The sequence below is a fragment of the Lissotriton helveticus genome, chromosome 2_1 (genome assembly GCF_964261635.1).
Source record: "Lissotriton helveticus chromosome 2_1, aLisHel1.1, whole genome shotgun sequence".
In the NCBI taxonomy this organism is placed as follows: Eukaryota; Metazoa; Chordata; class Amphibia; order Caudata; family Salamandridae; genus Lissotriton; species Lissotriton helveticus.
The window spans coordinates 1,504,071,445-1,504,086,486 of NC_136059.1; positions in this window are offsets into that span (position 1 = coordinate 1,504,071,445).

The following is a 15,042-nucleotide window of genomic DNA, read 5'->3' on the forward strand; positions in this document are numbered from 1 at the left end:
ATATAACATGAACCTGAAAAGTCAGCAGGCAGCCATGTATATGCTCTGTCCTGACAGATGAAGTAGGTACCCCTAGCAGTCAGAAAGGCAGGGGAGGAGTTAGACGGAAATACGTAAGTCTCAACGCACTCACTCCTCCCTAGCTGAGCTCTCGGATTTCTCCCATTTCCTTGCAAACAGACTTGACCTCGGTGAGGCACAACCCAAACTGAAGTGGAGCTTTTACGCTTGCTTTCTCCCAAACTAAGGCGATACTCGGTAGAGTTCCAACTCAAATACACCCGTAATTCATCTCTAGGGTAAGATGGAGTATTATTGACGTCTTTAATCATGTCAATAATTCCCTGGACTAAAGCTTTGTTGGCTGAGTTGTATTTAGTGGACCGTGGTGGGCGCGGAGGATAGGTCTCAAGGGCATATGAAAAAATGGTCTGAAAGGCCTGAAATGATCCATTGTAGCTAAAAGGCAAGACTAGATAGGGAATGCCTTTATCCATAGTGTGAGGTATCAAGCCACACACCCAGCAGTCTGTAGTATTAACTACCAGTTGGTGTTGATGCAAGAGCTGTACAAATGTATTGTTAATAAATTCTGAGCGTCGAGCTTGTTCGTGTTCAGGAAATGAGTGAAAAGAATGCATAGAAGAAACCGTAGAAGTAGTAGGATCAAGGGGAGGTACTGTAGTTACTGGCATAAAAATCAAATGTACACCAAAGACGATTCCACCCACCAACGTTATCAAAACAATTAAAAATGTAACTGCACATTGCATTAGAAAGCATTTGCTGTGAAGTATTCTGTACAGTCTATTTCTGCGAACATAAATTACATTTTCTCGTTGCAGCTCAGGAAGCTCCATCTTCTACGACCGTTCGCGACCACTGATGATGTGTACGTAGATGAAAATGCCTCTATCAGCCCTGGGAGTTCCCAGAACTAACAGAAAGATCGACCTTGTGTCTGACCCCCGCAGATTCAACTAGGCACACAGCCACGACCCTACGGCTACCCAGACGGCAAGGCAATTTTAAAACAAAAAGAAACAATACAAAGTATTAGCAAACTTCCTGGCTGGAGGCAATGTATAGAAAATTCAAATCTGAAAATAGGCAGTTTCCTGCTTTATTTGTCCATATTGCGAGGTCGCAAGTTGTATCTCAGTTTTGCAGGAGCTGTCTGATCTGGAAACAATGTATTTTCAACTGACGTTGCAATGTTCACGTTCGCAGATGGCAAATGTTCAGCGTTCAAAAGAGCAGTTTCAGGAGGAGAGTCAGAATTTGGTGAATCCGTGATCAGTTCTGCATCGCTGAAAGGTATGAACCTGGGGACTTGTTCCGTTTCAGAGGCACCGATTCCTTTCTTTACCCAGTTGTCGTAAGGAAGTGGCAGAGGCACACGTTTGACATGTGTCGTATGGATCCAGTTTTTCCTTCCGGCCACACGAATAGCAGTTCTCGTTGCTAGTAGGACTTGGAAAGGGCCAATGAATCTGGGCTGAAGATTTTTCGTTCTTGCAAAATTTCTAATGACCACCTGGTCACCTGGTTTCAGCTGATGGCCTGGACTCTCCGGTGGCTTTGGCAATGCATCGAAAACCTGTTGGTGAATAAGACTCAATTTAGCAGTCAAGTCGAAAAGGTAATCAATTAACATTGGGTATTCCAGCTGCTTGAATTCTTTTGGTCTAGGTACCCCCCAAACATTTGCAGGACGACCAAAAACTATTTCATAAGGACTAAGCCCTACTCTAGAATGTACGGTTGCTCTTGTTGATAGCAAAGCCAAAGGCAATGCGTCTGGCCAGGACAAACCCGTGGATGCTTGTATCTTAGCAAGTTTCAGTTTAAGGGTGCCATTGTAACCCTCGACTAAACCCGCGGACTGGGGATGATTCGCACTATGAAACTTCTGTCTAATCCCTAGGCCGGCACACACACTCTGCATAACTTTCCCTACGAACTCACTTCCGTTATCTGACCATACAATCCGTGGCATTCCGTATCTGGGGAAGTATTCTTTAAGAAGAATTTTGGCAGTGGATAAGGCAGTATTGTCCTTTAGCGGGTATGCTTCGATCCATCTGGAGAAAGCACAAACTACCACTAGGACGTACTTTAGATTATTACAACGATCCATGTGAATGAAGTCTAGCTGGATCACTTCAAAGGGGCAGGAAGGAGGAGCGAAGTGACCTGCAGGTGTGGGGATTCCCTTGCCAGGATTATGCATCAAGCATACCATACAATTTCTCACCACTCTCTCTGCACACTTACTAATCCCATCATTCTTCCAGACCGGAGCCAACATCTTACAAATCCCTTTTGAGCTGATGTGCGCTGTTCCATGTGCCATTGTCACTACTGCAAGCACATACGCATCAGGCAACATCCAACGCTGTTGTTCCGACAAGTCAATCCAACACCCACTCGAGTCCAATTTACCCGTGCTCTCTCTCCATGCAAGTTTTTCCTCCTCAGTCGCCTCTTTCTGAATTTCTTTCACGCTTTCCACTGTGTCCTCACATATTCCAGACTCAGAAATCCATCTTGCAGACGTTGCAACATACATTCTACTCATCATATTTCTAGCTGTCTGTTTTGCAGTCTCATCGGCAAAAGCATTCCCACGACCAACATCATCCGTGATTGCTTTATGAGCACTGCATTTCACAATCGCAACTTCAGTCGGCAAGGTTAGAGATTCCAACAAGTCATTAACTAGCTGACCATGTTGAATCTTAGTCCCATGTGACGTAATGAAACCTCTCTCTTTCCACAAACGGCCAAAACTATGGGCCACGCCGAACGCATACTGACTATCTGTGAACACATTCACTCTTTTTCCCTTAGCTAAAACGCACGCTCTTGTTAGCGCGATCAATTCTGCAGCCTGGGCAGAATTCTGACTCACTCTTGCAGTCTCCACAATCGTACTCAAGGTCGTTACTGCATAAGCAGCAGTCACATCACCATTCTCCAATTTGAAGCAAGACCCATCAACATACAGCGTGCCATCTGGATCTGACAACGGAGTGTTTTTTAGATCAATTCGTCCTTTTGTTTCTTCCTCAGTTTTGAAATAACAGTCGTGTGGTTCGGAATCACTCGACTCTTGGCTAGTCAGCAACAATGTTGCTGGATTCAATACATTGCATCTCTTGATCTGAATATGACTAGCTAACAGTGTCAGTTCATAACCTGATAATCTAGCACTGGTAAGGTGTTGCGTCTTGGTTCGGTTCATGAGTGTATCCACAGCATGAGGAACCATAACTACTAGCATGTTGTTCATTACTAAACCAGCAGATTGTCGAATGGAAGCTGCAGCTGCGGCTGTAGCTCTCAAGCAACTAGGCAATGCTCTGGCTACCGGATCTAACGTTGATGAAAAATACGCACAAGGGCGTTGTTTATCACCAAATTTCTGCGTCAAAACCTCAATGCACAACCTTCTCTCTCGTGGACATAGAGCGTGAATGGCTTACTGTAGTCGGGTGTACCCAATACAGGTGCTGAACACAGTGCATTTCGTAACTCAGAAAAACTCTGCTGACATTCAGCAGACCATGGTACCGGACTCGGAACATTTTTCCCAGTCAAAGCTACCAACGGTTTTGCTAAAAGAGAAAAATTCGGGATCCATTGCCTACAATATGAGGTAATACCTAAAAAGGCACGTACTTCTCTCTGCGTGCTAGGAACATTCATCTGCGTAATTGCTTTTATTCTTTCTGGGGTCAACTTCCTTCCCTCCTTTGACAAGAGATGACCTAAGTAGGTCACTTCTTGGCAGCAGTATTGCATTTTTGAAGGTGACACCTTGTGATTCAAATCTGACAAGTGATGCAATAAAGAAATCGTAGCTGTTTTGCAAGTTTCCTTGTCATCAGCAGCCACTAGAAGATCATCGACATATTGTACTAAAGCAGAACCAAGAGGAAGTACGAAGGAATCTAACTGGCTTTTTAATGCTTGACTGTAAATGGATGGGCTTTCACAATAGCCTTGTGGAGCGCGTTTAAACCTGAAGCTTCGTCCTCCTAGAGAGAAACCGAAGATATCTCTGCTTTCTTCGGCTATCGGAATGCTGAAAAAGGCATTTTTCAAGTCGACAACCGAAAACCATGCTGCTGTAGCAGGTATCAACGTTAACAATGCAGTAATGTCTGGAACCACAGGAAACTGTGGAATCACAATTTTATTAACCTCTCTGAGATCAATTACAAACCTATATACTGGAGGTTTTGTTGGGTCAGTTCGTTTCAAAATAGGCAGTACAGGACTATTACAGACATTACCTCTAGTTTCTTCTATAACGTCTTTCTCAATCAGATCCTGCACTATCAGTAGGAGCGCACGCTCACCTTCACTAGAGATTCTGTATTGTGGAATTCGTGGAAGTTTGACATTTGCTTTCAAAGTTACTACATAGGGTGGAATTTCCAATAGACCTACATCATTAGGACCAGTCGCCCAAAGAGTATCAGGGAGTGAACGCAACTCTGGTGGGAGCGCATCCATCGACAAGTACATCGGAGAGATTATTCTTTTACCCAACGTAAGCTGTACTCCTTCTGGAGAACAGTACAATGTCGCGTACAGGCGTTTTAACAAGTCTAAACCAAGCAGATTTTCGTTACAACCTGTCGTCAAAATCAGGGGTGCTTTCAATTGACAGGGTCCAACAGAAATCGACAAAGGACCAGAAACAGGGTTATGAACAGGGGCGCCCGAAAAACCTACTGAAACGTTTGTTGAGCCAGACAAAGGTGCGCCAGGGAGTTTCGCATGCATGATAGAACTTTTTGCTGCACCAGTATCCAACAGAAACGGTTCGACTATACCTGATGTTGCTACTGCGACATAAGGCCCACTCTGATCTACTGGAACTGATACTACTCCCTCTCTTTGTCCATGGCTGTCCTAGTACTCACTTTGCTGAACTTCCTCACTAGCTTCATAATAGTCTTCAACATGATATTGTGGAAACCTATTCTGTTGGGCAGATTGTCCATTTCGCTGGTCGAAATAATTAGAAGGGCGATCACTCGTCTGCGGAGGCATAGCACCTCGTCCTCGACCTCTAGAGTTTTGCATGGAACTACCACGACCTCTCTGAGCTGCCGCAGCATTATTTTGTGCCCGAACTGGACACTCATTTTTGTAATGACCTTCCACTTTGCAATAAGCACATTGATTCCATTGGTATTGTGGTCTTTGAAAATTATATTCCGCTCTTTGATATGACCCTTGCTGCATATTAGTCTGATTAGTGCGAGGCGGATAAGCTTGCTGTAAAAGTACTTTAGTTTTTAAATCTTTCGTCTTTTTATCTGATTTTTCCTTCTCTTCTTTATCCCTATTTTCATAGTACTGGGCAGTCGCAAGTATTTGCGCAGTCGTAGAGACAGCCCACGCACTTTCAGAATTCTTTAATTTACCACTAAGTTCTGGCAACAGATTGTGCACAAATTTATCAACAAATAATCTCTGGCCTCCTTCTGTGCTCATATCCTGACCACTATGATCCACGAAAGTCTCCTCGAATCTTGTGAAAAAGTCGGAGACGCTTTCGTCTTTCTTCTGTTTGCACGCGGACAATTTGTCCCAGTTAACGCGCAATGCTGGCATCAAGGTTTTCATTAAATCGATTATTCTACCAGGCAAATTAGCAATTAGGGGTTCTGGTTTAGAACCACCTATTTGTTGACCATCCGCTGCAATTATAGCTGCCCAGTCACCACCTAGGGCAACTGGATGATTCTCTTTACGAATTTTAGCCCAAATTGGTTGCGGTACTACATTACCAAATAGCAGATCTATGTCAGCAAGATTCAATACACAAGCGTCAACTGTTTGAGCCAACTCTTTGTAGTACCCTGCAGGAATTTTACGCGGATCTGGCAAGGCCTGTTTCACTGCTAATACTTCAGCTCGCTTCCATGGAATATGTATCCATACTCTCTGGAATTGTGCCGGAGCGGCCGCAATACCAAGCGGTGCATTAGCTTGCACAGCTTCACGCCAAATTGGTGGAACCTCTCTCATTGGATATTGACGATTTTGTTTCGTACTACGTTTCCCTAACTCTCTTGGTGAACGAAGGGACGAGTCGGTTCTATAACTTAGAACCAGTTCCATCGCTTCTTTTATATTTTGTCCAATTATCATACCTGCAGCAAACTCTTTCTGTACATTAATTAATTCTCCTAGATTTGATTCAGGGTCATCCTCTTCCAATTCCTCACGTAGAAGGAAACACATTTCATCGAACACATATCGTTGTGTCGGTTCATTCCATTGCATAAATGTATCTAATACATCTTGTACATTATATCTTCCAACTTTTGAAACCCATCTAAGAGCAGTGGAATCTAATATTCCTCTTTCTTCAGTACTGGGAAGCTGACTACGCCTCTGTACAGAGTCAGAGGTAGGAGTCTTAATCAGAGTTTTATAGAAGGGAGATAGAATATTAGAGACAGAATCAGTGATTCTCCGACGAACAGAAAGTGGAGTCATAATATTAGCAGAGGCAGTAAATAGAGTAGCAGTTGGAACAGATAGATTAGGAGCAGTAGGAGTAGCAGGAAAAATAGCTTGTGAACTAGCAGGTGGGAGCGACACAGGTATAGGTAAAGAAGCCGGCAACCCTAGAAGAGGGGTTGTCGAAGGAACATTAATATTGACCACAGGAGGTACAGGAACTTGATTCAGGGGAGCGGGAACAGGGACACCAGGTTGTCCAGCAACCGGTAATTGAACATTCGGTATAGGTGGAGCCGTAGCACCCTGTGCATACGGTGGGGGTGATCGTAACAAGTAAGACAACAGGGGATCCTTTTCAGGGTCCTCTACTATCTTAGCCGTACTCGATGGTAAAGCAGGATAGCACTTGTCTATCGCTAAATTACGCTCTCTATTGGCCACCTCCATCGCTTTTTCAGATTCGTTGAGTTGCAGCTGCCTAGCAGACTGTTCTAAAGTCAACTCTTGCTCTTTCTGTTCTTTCTTCAACTTTTTAATTTCCCTTTGTTTAGATTCTTTTCGCCAATAACGGAAAGAATCAAACTTTGCCGGCCGGGCTTTCTTCTTAAACAACCTTCTTTCTAGATTATCGAGAACGTCAGGTTCAAAACTACCATGTAGTGGCCAACTAAGGACACCATCTTTCTCTGTGAAGCGGATCCATACCTCGTTATAAGAGATAGGGCCCACACCAAATTTGCAATATAGATCATAAAGGGGAGTTCCAATCGGAGGAACCAGACACGAGTCCTCCAACTGGGAATCACTGTTGCAACTGAAACAAGACAACATACAATTTTTCCGACTTACCATTTTATAATCCGGAACACAAAACAAACAAGACACAAACAGAAAAGATGCGCACTCGAACCAAGAACTTAGGCCTACCAGAACTGATAAACGTATCGATACCTGAACTGAACAGAATGATTATCGTAACCAGAATAACCAGTGATAATCTTACAGAACTGAACTGAACTGAGAACTAAAAGGATTATCCAAACAGGAGCAACCCTCACAAAATACTTAACTGAGGTACTGAAGACGTCACCAAGGAGAAACCCGTCACGTCTCGCCGTACTAAGGACTGCACCTCGGGTCCAAGACAGGGCGACGGTCAAGGCAACGGACCACTGCAGCCGTCTGAACGGGAACCCTCGCGGAAGAGAACGTCGGGGCCACTTTTGCGATATGCCGGGATCGATGAAGTGGGGCGCCTCCCTCTGAAATCTTCACACGAAGCTCCTCGAACTCTTCAGGCTTTTGGACCGGTACCGAATGACGTCGCCCCACGTTGGGCGCCAATTGGAGTTCTGGACTTTTTGGTTCCGTCCAGAGGTGTCAGGGAAAACACCCGAAGACCCCGGAGTTCAACCTGTCTCGGTGCACAAACAAACAGAAACACGGGCTTCTCGATGGCGGCGTCAAAGACCAAAGGTTTATTACTGCAGGGACACAGAAGTCACAGAAACTGCACACGGGCAGTGTCTAGGAGCCTGTTCAATTTGTACAAAGAGGGTTGTTCCTTATATACTAAATATTCTGCTCGGGGCAAATTCTTTACATGTTACCACAGTTCTAAACATTCGTGTCTTAAACAATAAATATTTGGCGTTTGCACAGGAATCGTCAACAGTATCTGATGTCAAAACATTACGAATGAGGGGTTCCCACTAGTCCATCATAATCCCATGTCAATTCTTCATTCAAGACCCGGACCGCCTCATCGTAAATTTCGTTACCTCCCCCTAATAAAGGCCCAGAAGGAAAGGAGCAGAGCCAGGTGTGGAAGATAGAAAGACAGGATAAGAGATGTTTGTGGGTCGTAAATGGGCACGGTTACCAGCTTCGGCCGCCTAATCATGATCAGGCCAACGAACACAAGAACCAGTATAGCAGGACTGGCCTCAGGCTGGGGAGGCAGCTCTTGCCGAGTCATGCTGCCACAGCGTTGCTGGCCTAAGGTGCACGTGTCACTCGCAAGGTGAATTGCCGGCTAAAGCCTACGTGTCATTTAATGAAGAGAGATCATTGCGTGTCCATTGACTATGTGAGGGCAAGGAATACAAAATGGCTTCCGTGTTCTAAGATGGATGCCATGGGTAGAACAGAAATGTGTTTGTAACTGGAGTGCTCTTGCTCGTAGCATAGCGAAAACACCAGGATATACTAAATGGATCATTTGCGGTTCACTGATACCAAAATTATGTATTTACGACAATGTTTACAAACACGAGTAAAATCGTCACGGAACCTCACCGTCGAGCTCTGGAACCTGCTCGACACCACAGCCCCAGACGTCGCCTTCCTCACAGAACCCTGGATGAACGCCTCCTCAGCGCCCGACATCGCCATCGCCATTCCGGACGGCTACAAGATCATCCGGAGGGACCGCGTCAACCAGACAGGAGGAGGCATCGCCATCATCCACAGGAACACCATCCGCATCACGACCAACGCCGACGACACCCTCGCACCCGCCGAACACCTGCACTTCGAAACAACTGCGGCAAAACAACTGAGGGTTCTTGGATACCAGCGTGTTATGTTTTCTCTGTTAAGCGCTTAGAGACCGGCGGTGATAGGCGCTATACAAATAATCTATAACATAACATAACTTCCAGATCCACATCAACCCCAAGACAACCCTCAGAGGCACCCTCATCTACAGACCCCCGGGACCACGCACACAATTCAGCGAAGACATCGCAGACTTCATCAGCCCGCACGCCCGCCTCTTCCCTGACTACATCCTCCTCGGGGACCTCAACTTCCACCTGGAGAACAACAACGACCGCAACACCACCACCCTGATGGACAACCTCGCCAACCTCGGACTCAAGCAACTGGTGAACACCCCCACCCACTACGCCGGACACATACTCGACCCGATCTTCTCCTCCAGCAAGGACATCGCCTTCAGCCACGCCATGGGACTCCACTGGACGGACCACAGCTGCGTCCACTTCAGCTTCAGAAGGACCACGCTCCACCACCACCAGCAACAGGTTCCCCGCAGAAGCTGGAACAAGATCACAGCCGACCAGCTCGCGACTTCCCTGAGCAAGAAGCCTCTCACCAGCACAACGAACCCCAGCCAAGCGGCCACCAACCTCACGAAATGGATCAGCGACTGCGCAGACGACCTCGCCCCTCTGAAGACCCCACCGAGCAGACCCGGCAGCAAGAAAGCCCCATGGTTTAACGACGAACTCAAGAGCTCCAAGAAGAACTGCAGAGCACTCGAGAAAACCTGGCGCAGAGACCCAACACCGGAGAACATGACTGCCCTCAAGCTCGCCACCCGAAAACACCACCAACTGATCCATGCCACCAAGAAAACCGCATTCAAGGAACGACTGGACAACAACGCACACAACAGCAAGGAACTCTTCAACATCGTGAAAGAGCTCTCCAACCCCAACGCCGGAAACAACAACATCATCCCTTCGCAAGACCTCTGCAACTCCCTCGCCTCCTACTTCCACAACAAGATCGCGGACATCCACAACAGCTTCAGCACTCAACCGACGCACGCAACGACAGAACCACTGTCCCCCACCACCACCCTCCGCGCCTGGACCCCGATCAGCATCGAAGACACCACCCGCACGATGAACTACATCCACTCCGGATCTCCGACAGACCCCTGCCCTCACCACGTCTTCAACAAGGCCGACACTGTCATCGCCCTACCTGCGGGACATCATCAACACCTCCTTCGACACCGCCACCTTCCCGGAGAGCTGGAAGCACGCCGAACTCAGCGCTCTACTCAAGAAACCATCAGCCGACCCCACCGACCTTAAGAACTACCGCCCCATCTCGCTGCTCCCGTTTCCGGCTAAAGTCATCGAGAAGACCGTCAACAAGCAACTGGCCGCCTTCCTCGAGACGAACGGTTCCCTCGACCTCTCGCAGTCTGGCTTCCGGGCCAACCACAGCACCGAGACCGCCCTGATCGCAGCTACCGATGACATCCGAGCCCTGCTCGACAACGGAGAAACGGCGGCCCTCATCCTCCGGGACCTCTCCGCGGCCTTCGACACCGTCTGCCACCGTACCCTAGTACAGCGCCTCAGCAACGTCGGAATCCAGGAGAAGGCACTGGAGTGGATCATCTCCTTCCTCGCCGGAAGGACACAGAGAGTCCACCTCCCCCCGTTCAGATCGGAGGCCACCGAAGTCATCTGCGGCGTTCCTCAAGGCTCCTCGCTCAGCCCAACACTCTTCAACGTCTACATGAGCCCCCTCGCAGCCATCGCACGCCAGCACAACCTCAACATCATCTCCTACGCCGACGACACTCAGCTGATCCTCTCCCTCACCAAGGACCCCGCCACCGCCAGAGCCAACCTACACGAAGGGATGACAGACCTAGCCAAATGGATGTCGAACAGCCGCCTGAAACTGAACTCGGACAAGACGGAAGTCCTCATCCTGGGATCCTCACCCTCCGCCTGGGACGACTCCTGGTGGCCCCCCGCCCTGGGCAGCGCACCCAAACCAACAGACCACGCACGCAACCTGGGCTTCATCCTGGACTCCACCCACTCCATGACCAGACAAGTCAACGCCGTCTCCTCGTTGTGCTTCAACATCCTGCGCATGCTACGCAAGATCTTCCGATGGATCCCTTCCGAGACCAGGAAGACAGTCACCCAGGCCCTCGTCACCAGCCGTCTGGACTACGGCAACTCCCTCTACGCCGGAACCACCGCCAAACTCCAGAAGAGACTCCAGCGGATCCAGAACACCTCAGCACGACTCATCCTGGACATCCCCCGCCGCAGCCACATCTCCGGACACCTGAGAGACCTGCACTGGCTCCCGGTCAACAAGAGAATCACCTTCCGGCTCCTCACCCACGCACACAAAGCCCTACACAACCAAGGCCCAGGATACCTCAACAGCCGCCTCAACTTCTACGCTCCCAAATGCCAGCTTCGATCGACCAGCCATGCCCTCGCCGCCGTCCCCCGCATCCGAAGAGCCACCACAGGAGGAAGGTCCTTCTCCTACCTGGCCGCCAAGACTTGGAACTCCCTTCCGACCCGCCTCCGCCTGACCCAAGACCACCTCGCCTTCAGGAAGCAGCTCAAGACCTGGCTGTTCGAGCAGTAGCGGACCCCCCCCCAGCGCCTTGAGACCCTCCGGGTGAGTAGAGCGCTATATAAATGCTCTGATTGATTGATTGATTGATTGATTGACCCTCTTTGTCCATCTGTGCCCTCGGCCAATAGGTTGCTACGGACCATGTAACAAGCCTGCACACTCCAGGGGGCTCGAAGTGTATATGCTTACAAGGGATCCCCCCACCCTTTGACTTTGCTTCACCTGGGCTTGCTTGTGTCCCCTCCACCGCACCCCCCCCATCACTCTGGGGTGAGGTGGGGCTGCTACCAGACCCATATACAACAACCTTTAGGCCTACTTGGAAGTTGCTGCAATCGCCCTCTTCACCCCAGTGCTGCAGCCACTCTCACTATGGGAAAAACAGATAAGCAGCAAACTAAAGTGACATTCGAGAAGAAGCGGCCTTCCAGGCCACCGAGAGAGGAGTGTGCACCAACTGATAGATGGGGCACCTCAAGGGAGGACATCACTGTCAAGATGCTACTGCCCTTGTGTGCTTCGACCTTTAAATTATTGATTTCAAGGTAGAAGCACTTACCAAATGGCGGGACCGAAGGAGCAACCACCTGGACAAACTGATGAATTGCCCTGTGCAACTGAAGCAGTGAGTCACAGATTCTGAGGATGGGACTCCTGCCAATAATCGATGCCTCTTTAAAATGGAGAAAGTCCTCATGATTATCAGAGCTAGCCATGACGACCTGGAGGCACGCTCCAGAAGGAATAACATCTGAGTCCTTGACCTTCCTAGGTCCACAGCCATAACCATGGTTGATGACTATGGGCCAGATATATGAAGCTCAAATGGGTTCGCAAACGCCGAAATTCACAGAATTTCGGCGCTTGCTAACTCATTTCCGCAAAATGGTATGTATGTAGCAAATTTTAGTGCAAAATAAGGAATCTCAAATTTGCGATTCCTTATTTTGCGAATGCATTTAAGGAATCGCAAATTTTGCGATTCCTTAAATGCAATGTATGAAGCACCCAAGTTGTGCTATTTCTCATTAAGAAATCGCAAATTACTACCAACTTGAAGTTGGTGGTAATTTGCGATTTTTTTCACAAAAGCACTTTTTTGCATTTGTGAAGGTGCCATGTGGCGCACATACATACCCTTGGGGCATGTATGTGCGCCATATACACACACATGTGAATTTCAGGGGTGCATCAGGGTGTCCTTATGATATCCTTGCACTCTTGAAATTATTCTCAATTTGCGATTCTCAAATTGCGAATCGCAAATTGAGAACAACTTCCCATTCCTTCCCATGGGACTCCTGGCCCATAGAAATGAATGGCAAATTATTCCTTAATTGCGAATTCGCAATTTGCTATTCGCAAATAAGGAATAATAAGAAATCGCTAAAAAATGGTGATTTTTTAAATACATACCATTTTGCAATTCTCAAATAGCAATTCTCAAAAAAACGCTATTTGAGAATCGCAAATAGGTATTTTGATACATCTGCCCCTATATGGAAACGCTCTTTAGACATCTGTCGACTACCTGACTGCTCTGTTTTCTGTGGAACGAGCTTCCTGGGTCCAGGCCCCCATTGGGGATGCCAGCCTAGCCTAATCTCGCCCACCTGCTGCAGTACAGGCATTGCAACACAAAACTATGCCTCGCACAGGAGAGGGGTTGACTCCAATACCAAGGTATTGAACTGTCCTTCTATCCCGATTTCAGTTTGGCCGTACACACCACTCGCTGGGAGTTTCTCCACATCAAGAGCCTCCTGGTAGAAGCTGCTCTGTCATACTCCCTTCTCTACCCGTCCAAACTCCACATCCTCCTAAATAGAAAAGCACTTTTCTTCACAGATCCTAAGCTCACCATGATATTCTGACACAAATATGCCCAGGGATCGGCAACCCCAGCTCCCAAGCACAGACTGAGCTGGGCGGCCGCCTCAGCTGCAATGATTGACTCTGACCAACCATCACTTTGCCCGCGCTGGACCCTCTATCCCCAGTAAGGGTTAGACATTTGCTCCCCTTGCAATGTTGACCCTAGTATGGATAACGCCTGGTTGTTCTCTGACCCTGAAGTATTGGGGGTGGGAAGGTTCTTTCACAGGATGGGGTTATTGAAGTGGGTGGGGTGGAGGCTCTTTGTTCAGTCTTTTGCTTTACAGCAGCCCCCATGGGCTTATGCACCACACACTTCTTGACTACAGGCTACAAGCACTGCATCCTATTCCTTAGACGACACACCAGTGTGGCCAGTGACATCTGTGTACTGGACCTTCCAAATCTAACATGTAGCATGCAGCAATAGGAAGTGTCAGCCTTCTGTCTTGGGATATCTGATGCATGAATGATCCCAAAAAGGTCAGGTAAACTTTTGCGTACCTCCGCAGACAAAACGTGGACGTAGGAGAGGTGTGGCGCCGCGGCCAGGGCGACTGACGCTGGAATCTGGGGATCAGGGTTCGATCCCCGGCTCCGGCGGCAGGTTAGCCCAGCACCATGCGACTCTGGGCAATAGCTTGCTTAATCTTCCCGACGGCCCCCCAGCGCCTAGAGACCCTAACGGGTGATTGTGCGCTATACAAATGTGGATTATTATTATTATTACATGTTGCAAGAATTCCACCTAACAGAAAACAACAGATTGCCATTATGGGTGAACTGGATAGGAGAAGATCTTGTATCCACATACTCGACTTATGCATGGGAAGCGACTATTCTCCTTCGGAAGGGCTTCAATTGTGCACCCTCAAATCCCTTTGTGACATGGAAGACCGATGCATCATACTGTATGGCATACTTTCAAGCTTGAGGGTCACACTTTCCTGAGTCTATAGCCACAGCACAGACTTCCCAGAATATTTTGCTATGGTTTGGAGTAAAATAGTAGTGCTGGGGCACTCTACCATACTATGGGGTGTCAACTTTAACGTGGTCCTTGACCCTCACATAGGTAAATGTCATTTTAACTGGCAGCAACATCCACATGCTGCTGCCTATTTGAAATGCCTCATGGCTGATCAGGAAGGGTACATGTGTCACATCCCCTGCTGGCACATGGTTGCGCACTGACTACTGGTTGGTCACCATAGATATATGCTTGCATAAACAGGATGTTGAGCATTACGCCCATACATTTTCAGATCATGCACCAGTGCTCCTGACGCTCTTTGCAATTGGGACACCAAGTCATGTCTTTGTATAAAGATTACCCCTAATGCTTTCAGGATCCTCTCTTTCTTCCAAGTGGAAGTGAGGAGCGATGTAGCCGAATATTATCATGAGAACTTGGGTTGGTACCCTCCTCTGGGATGCTATGGGAGGCATTCAAGGCACACATATGAGGCATCTGCATAACCAAACAGTATGGAGTCCTGCAGGACATAAGCAGATGATTTC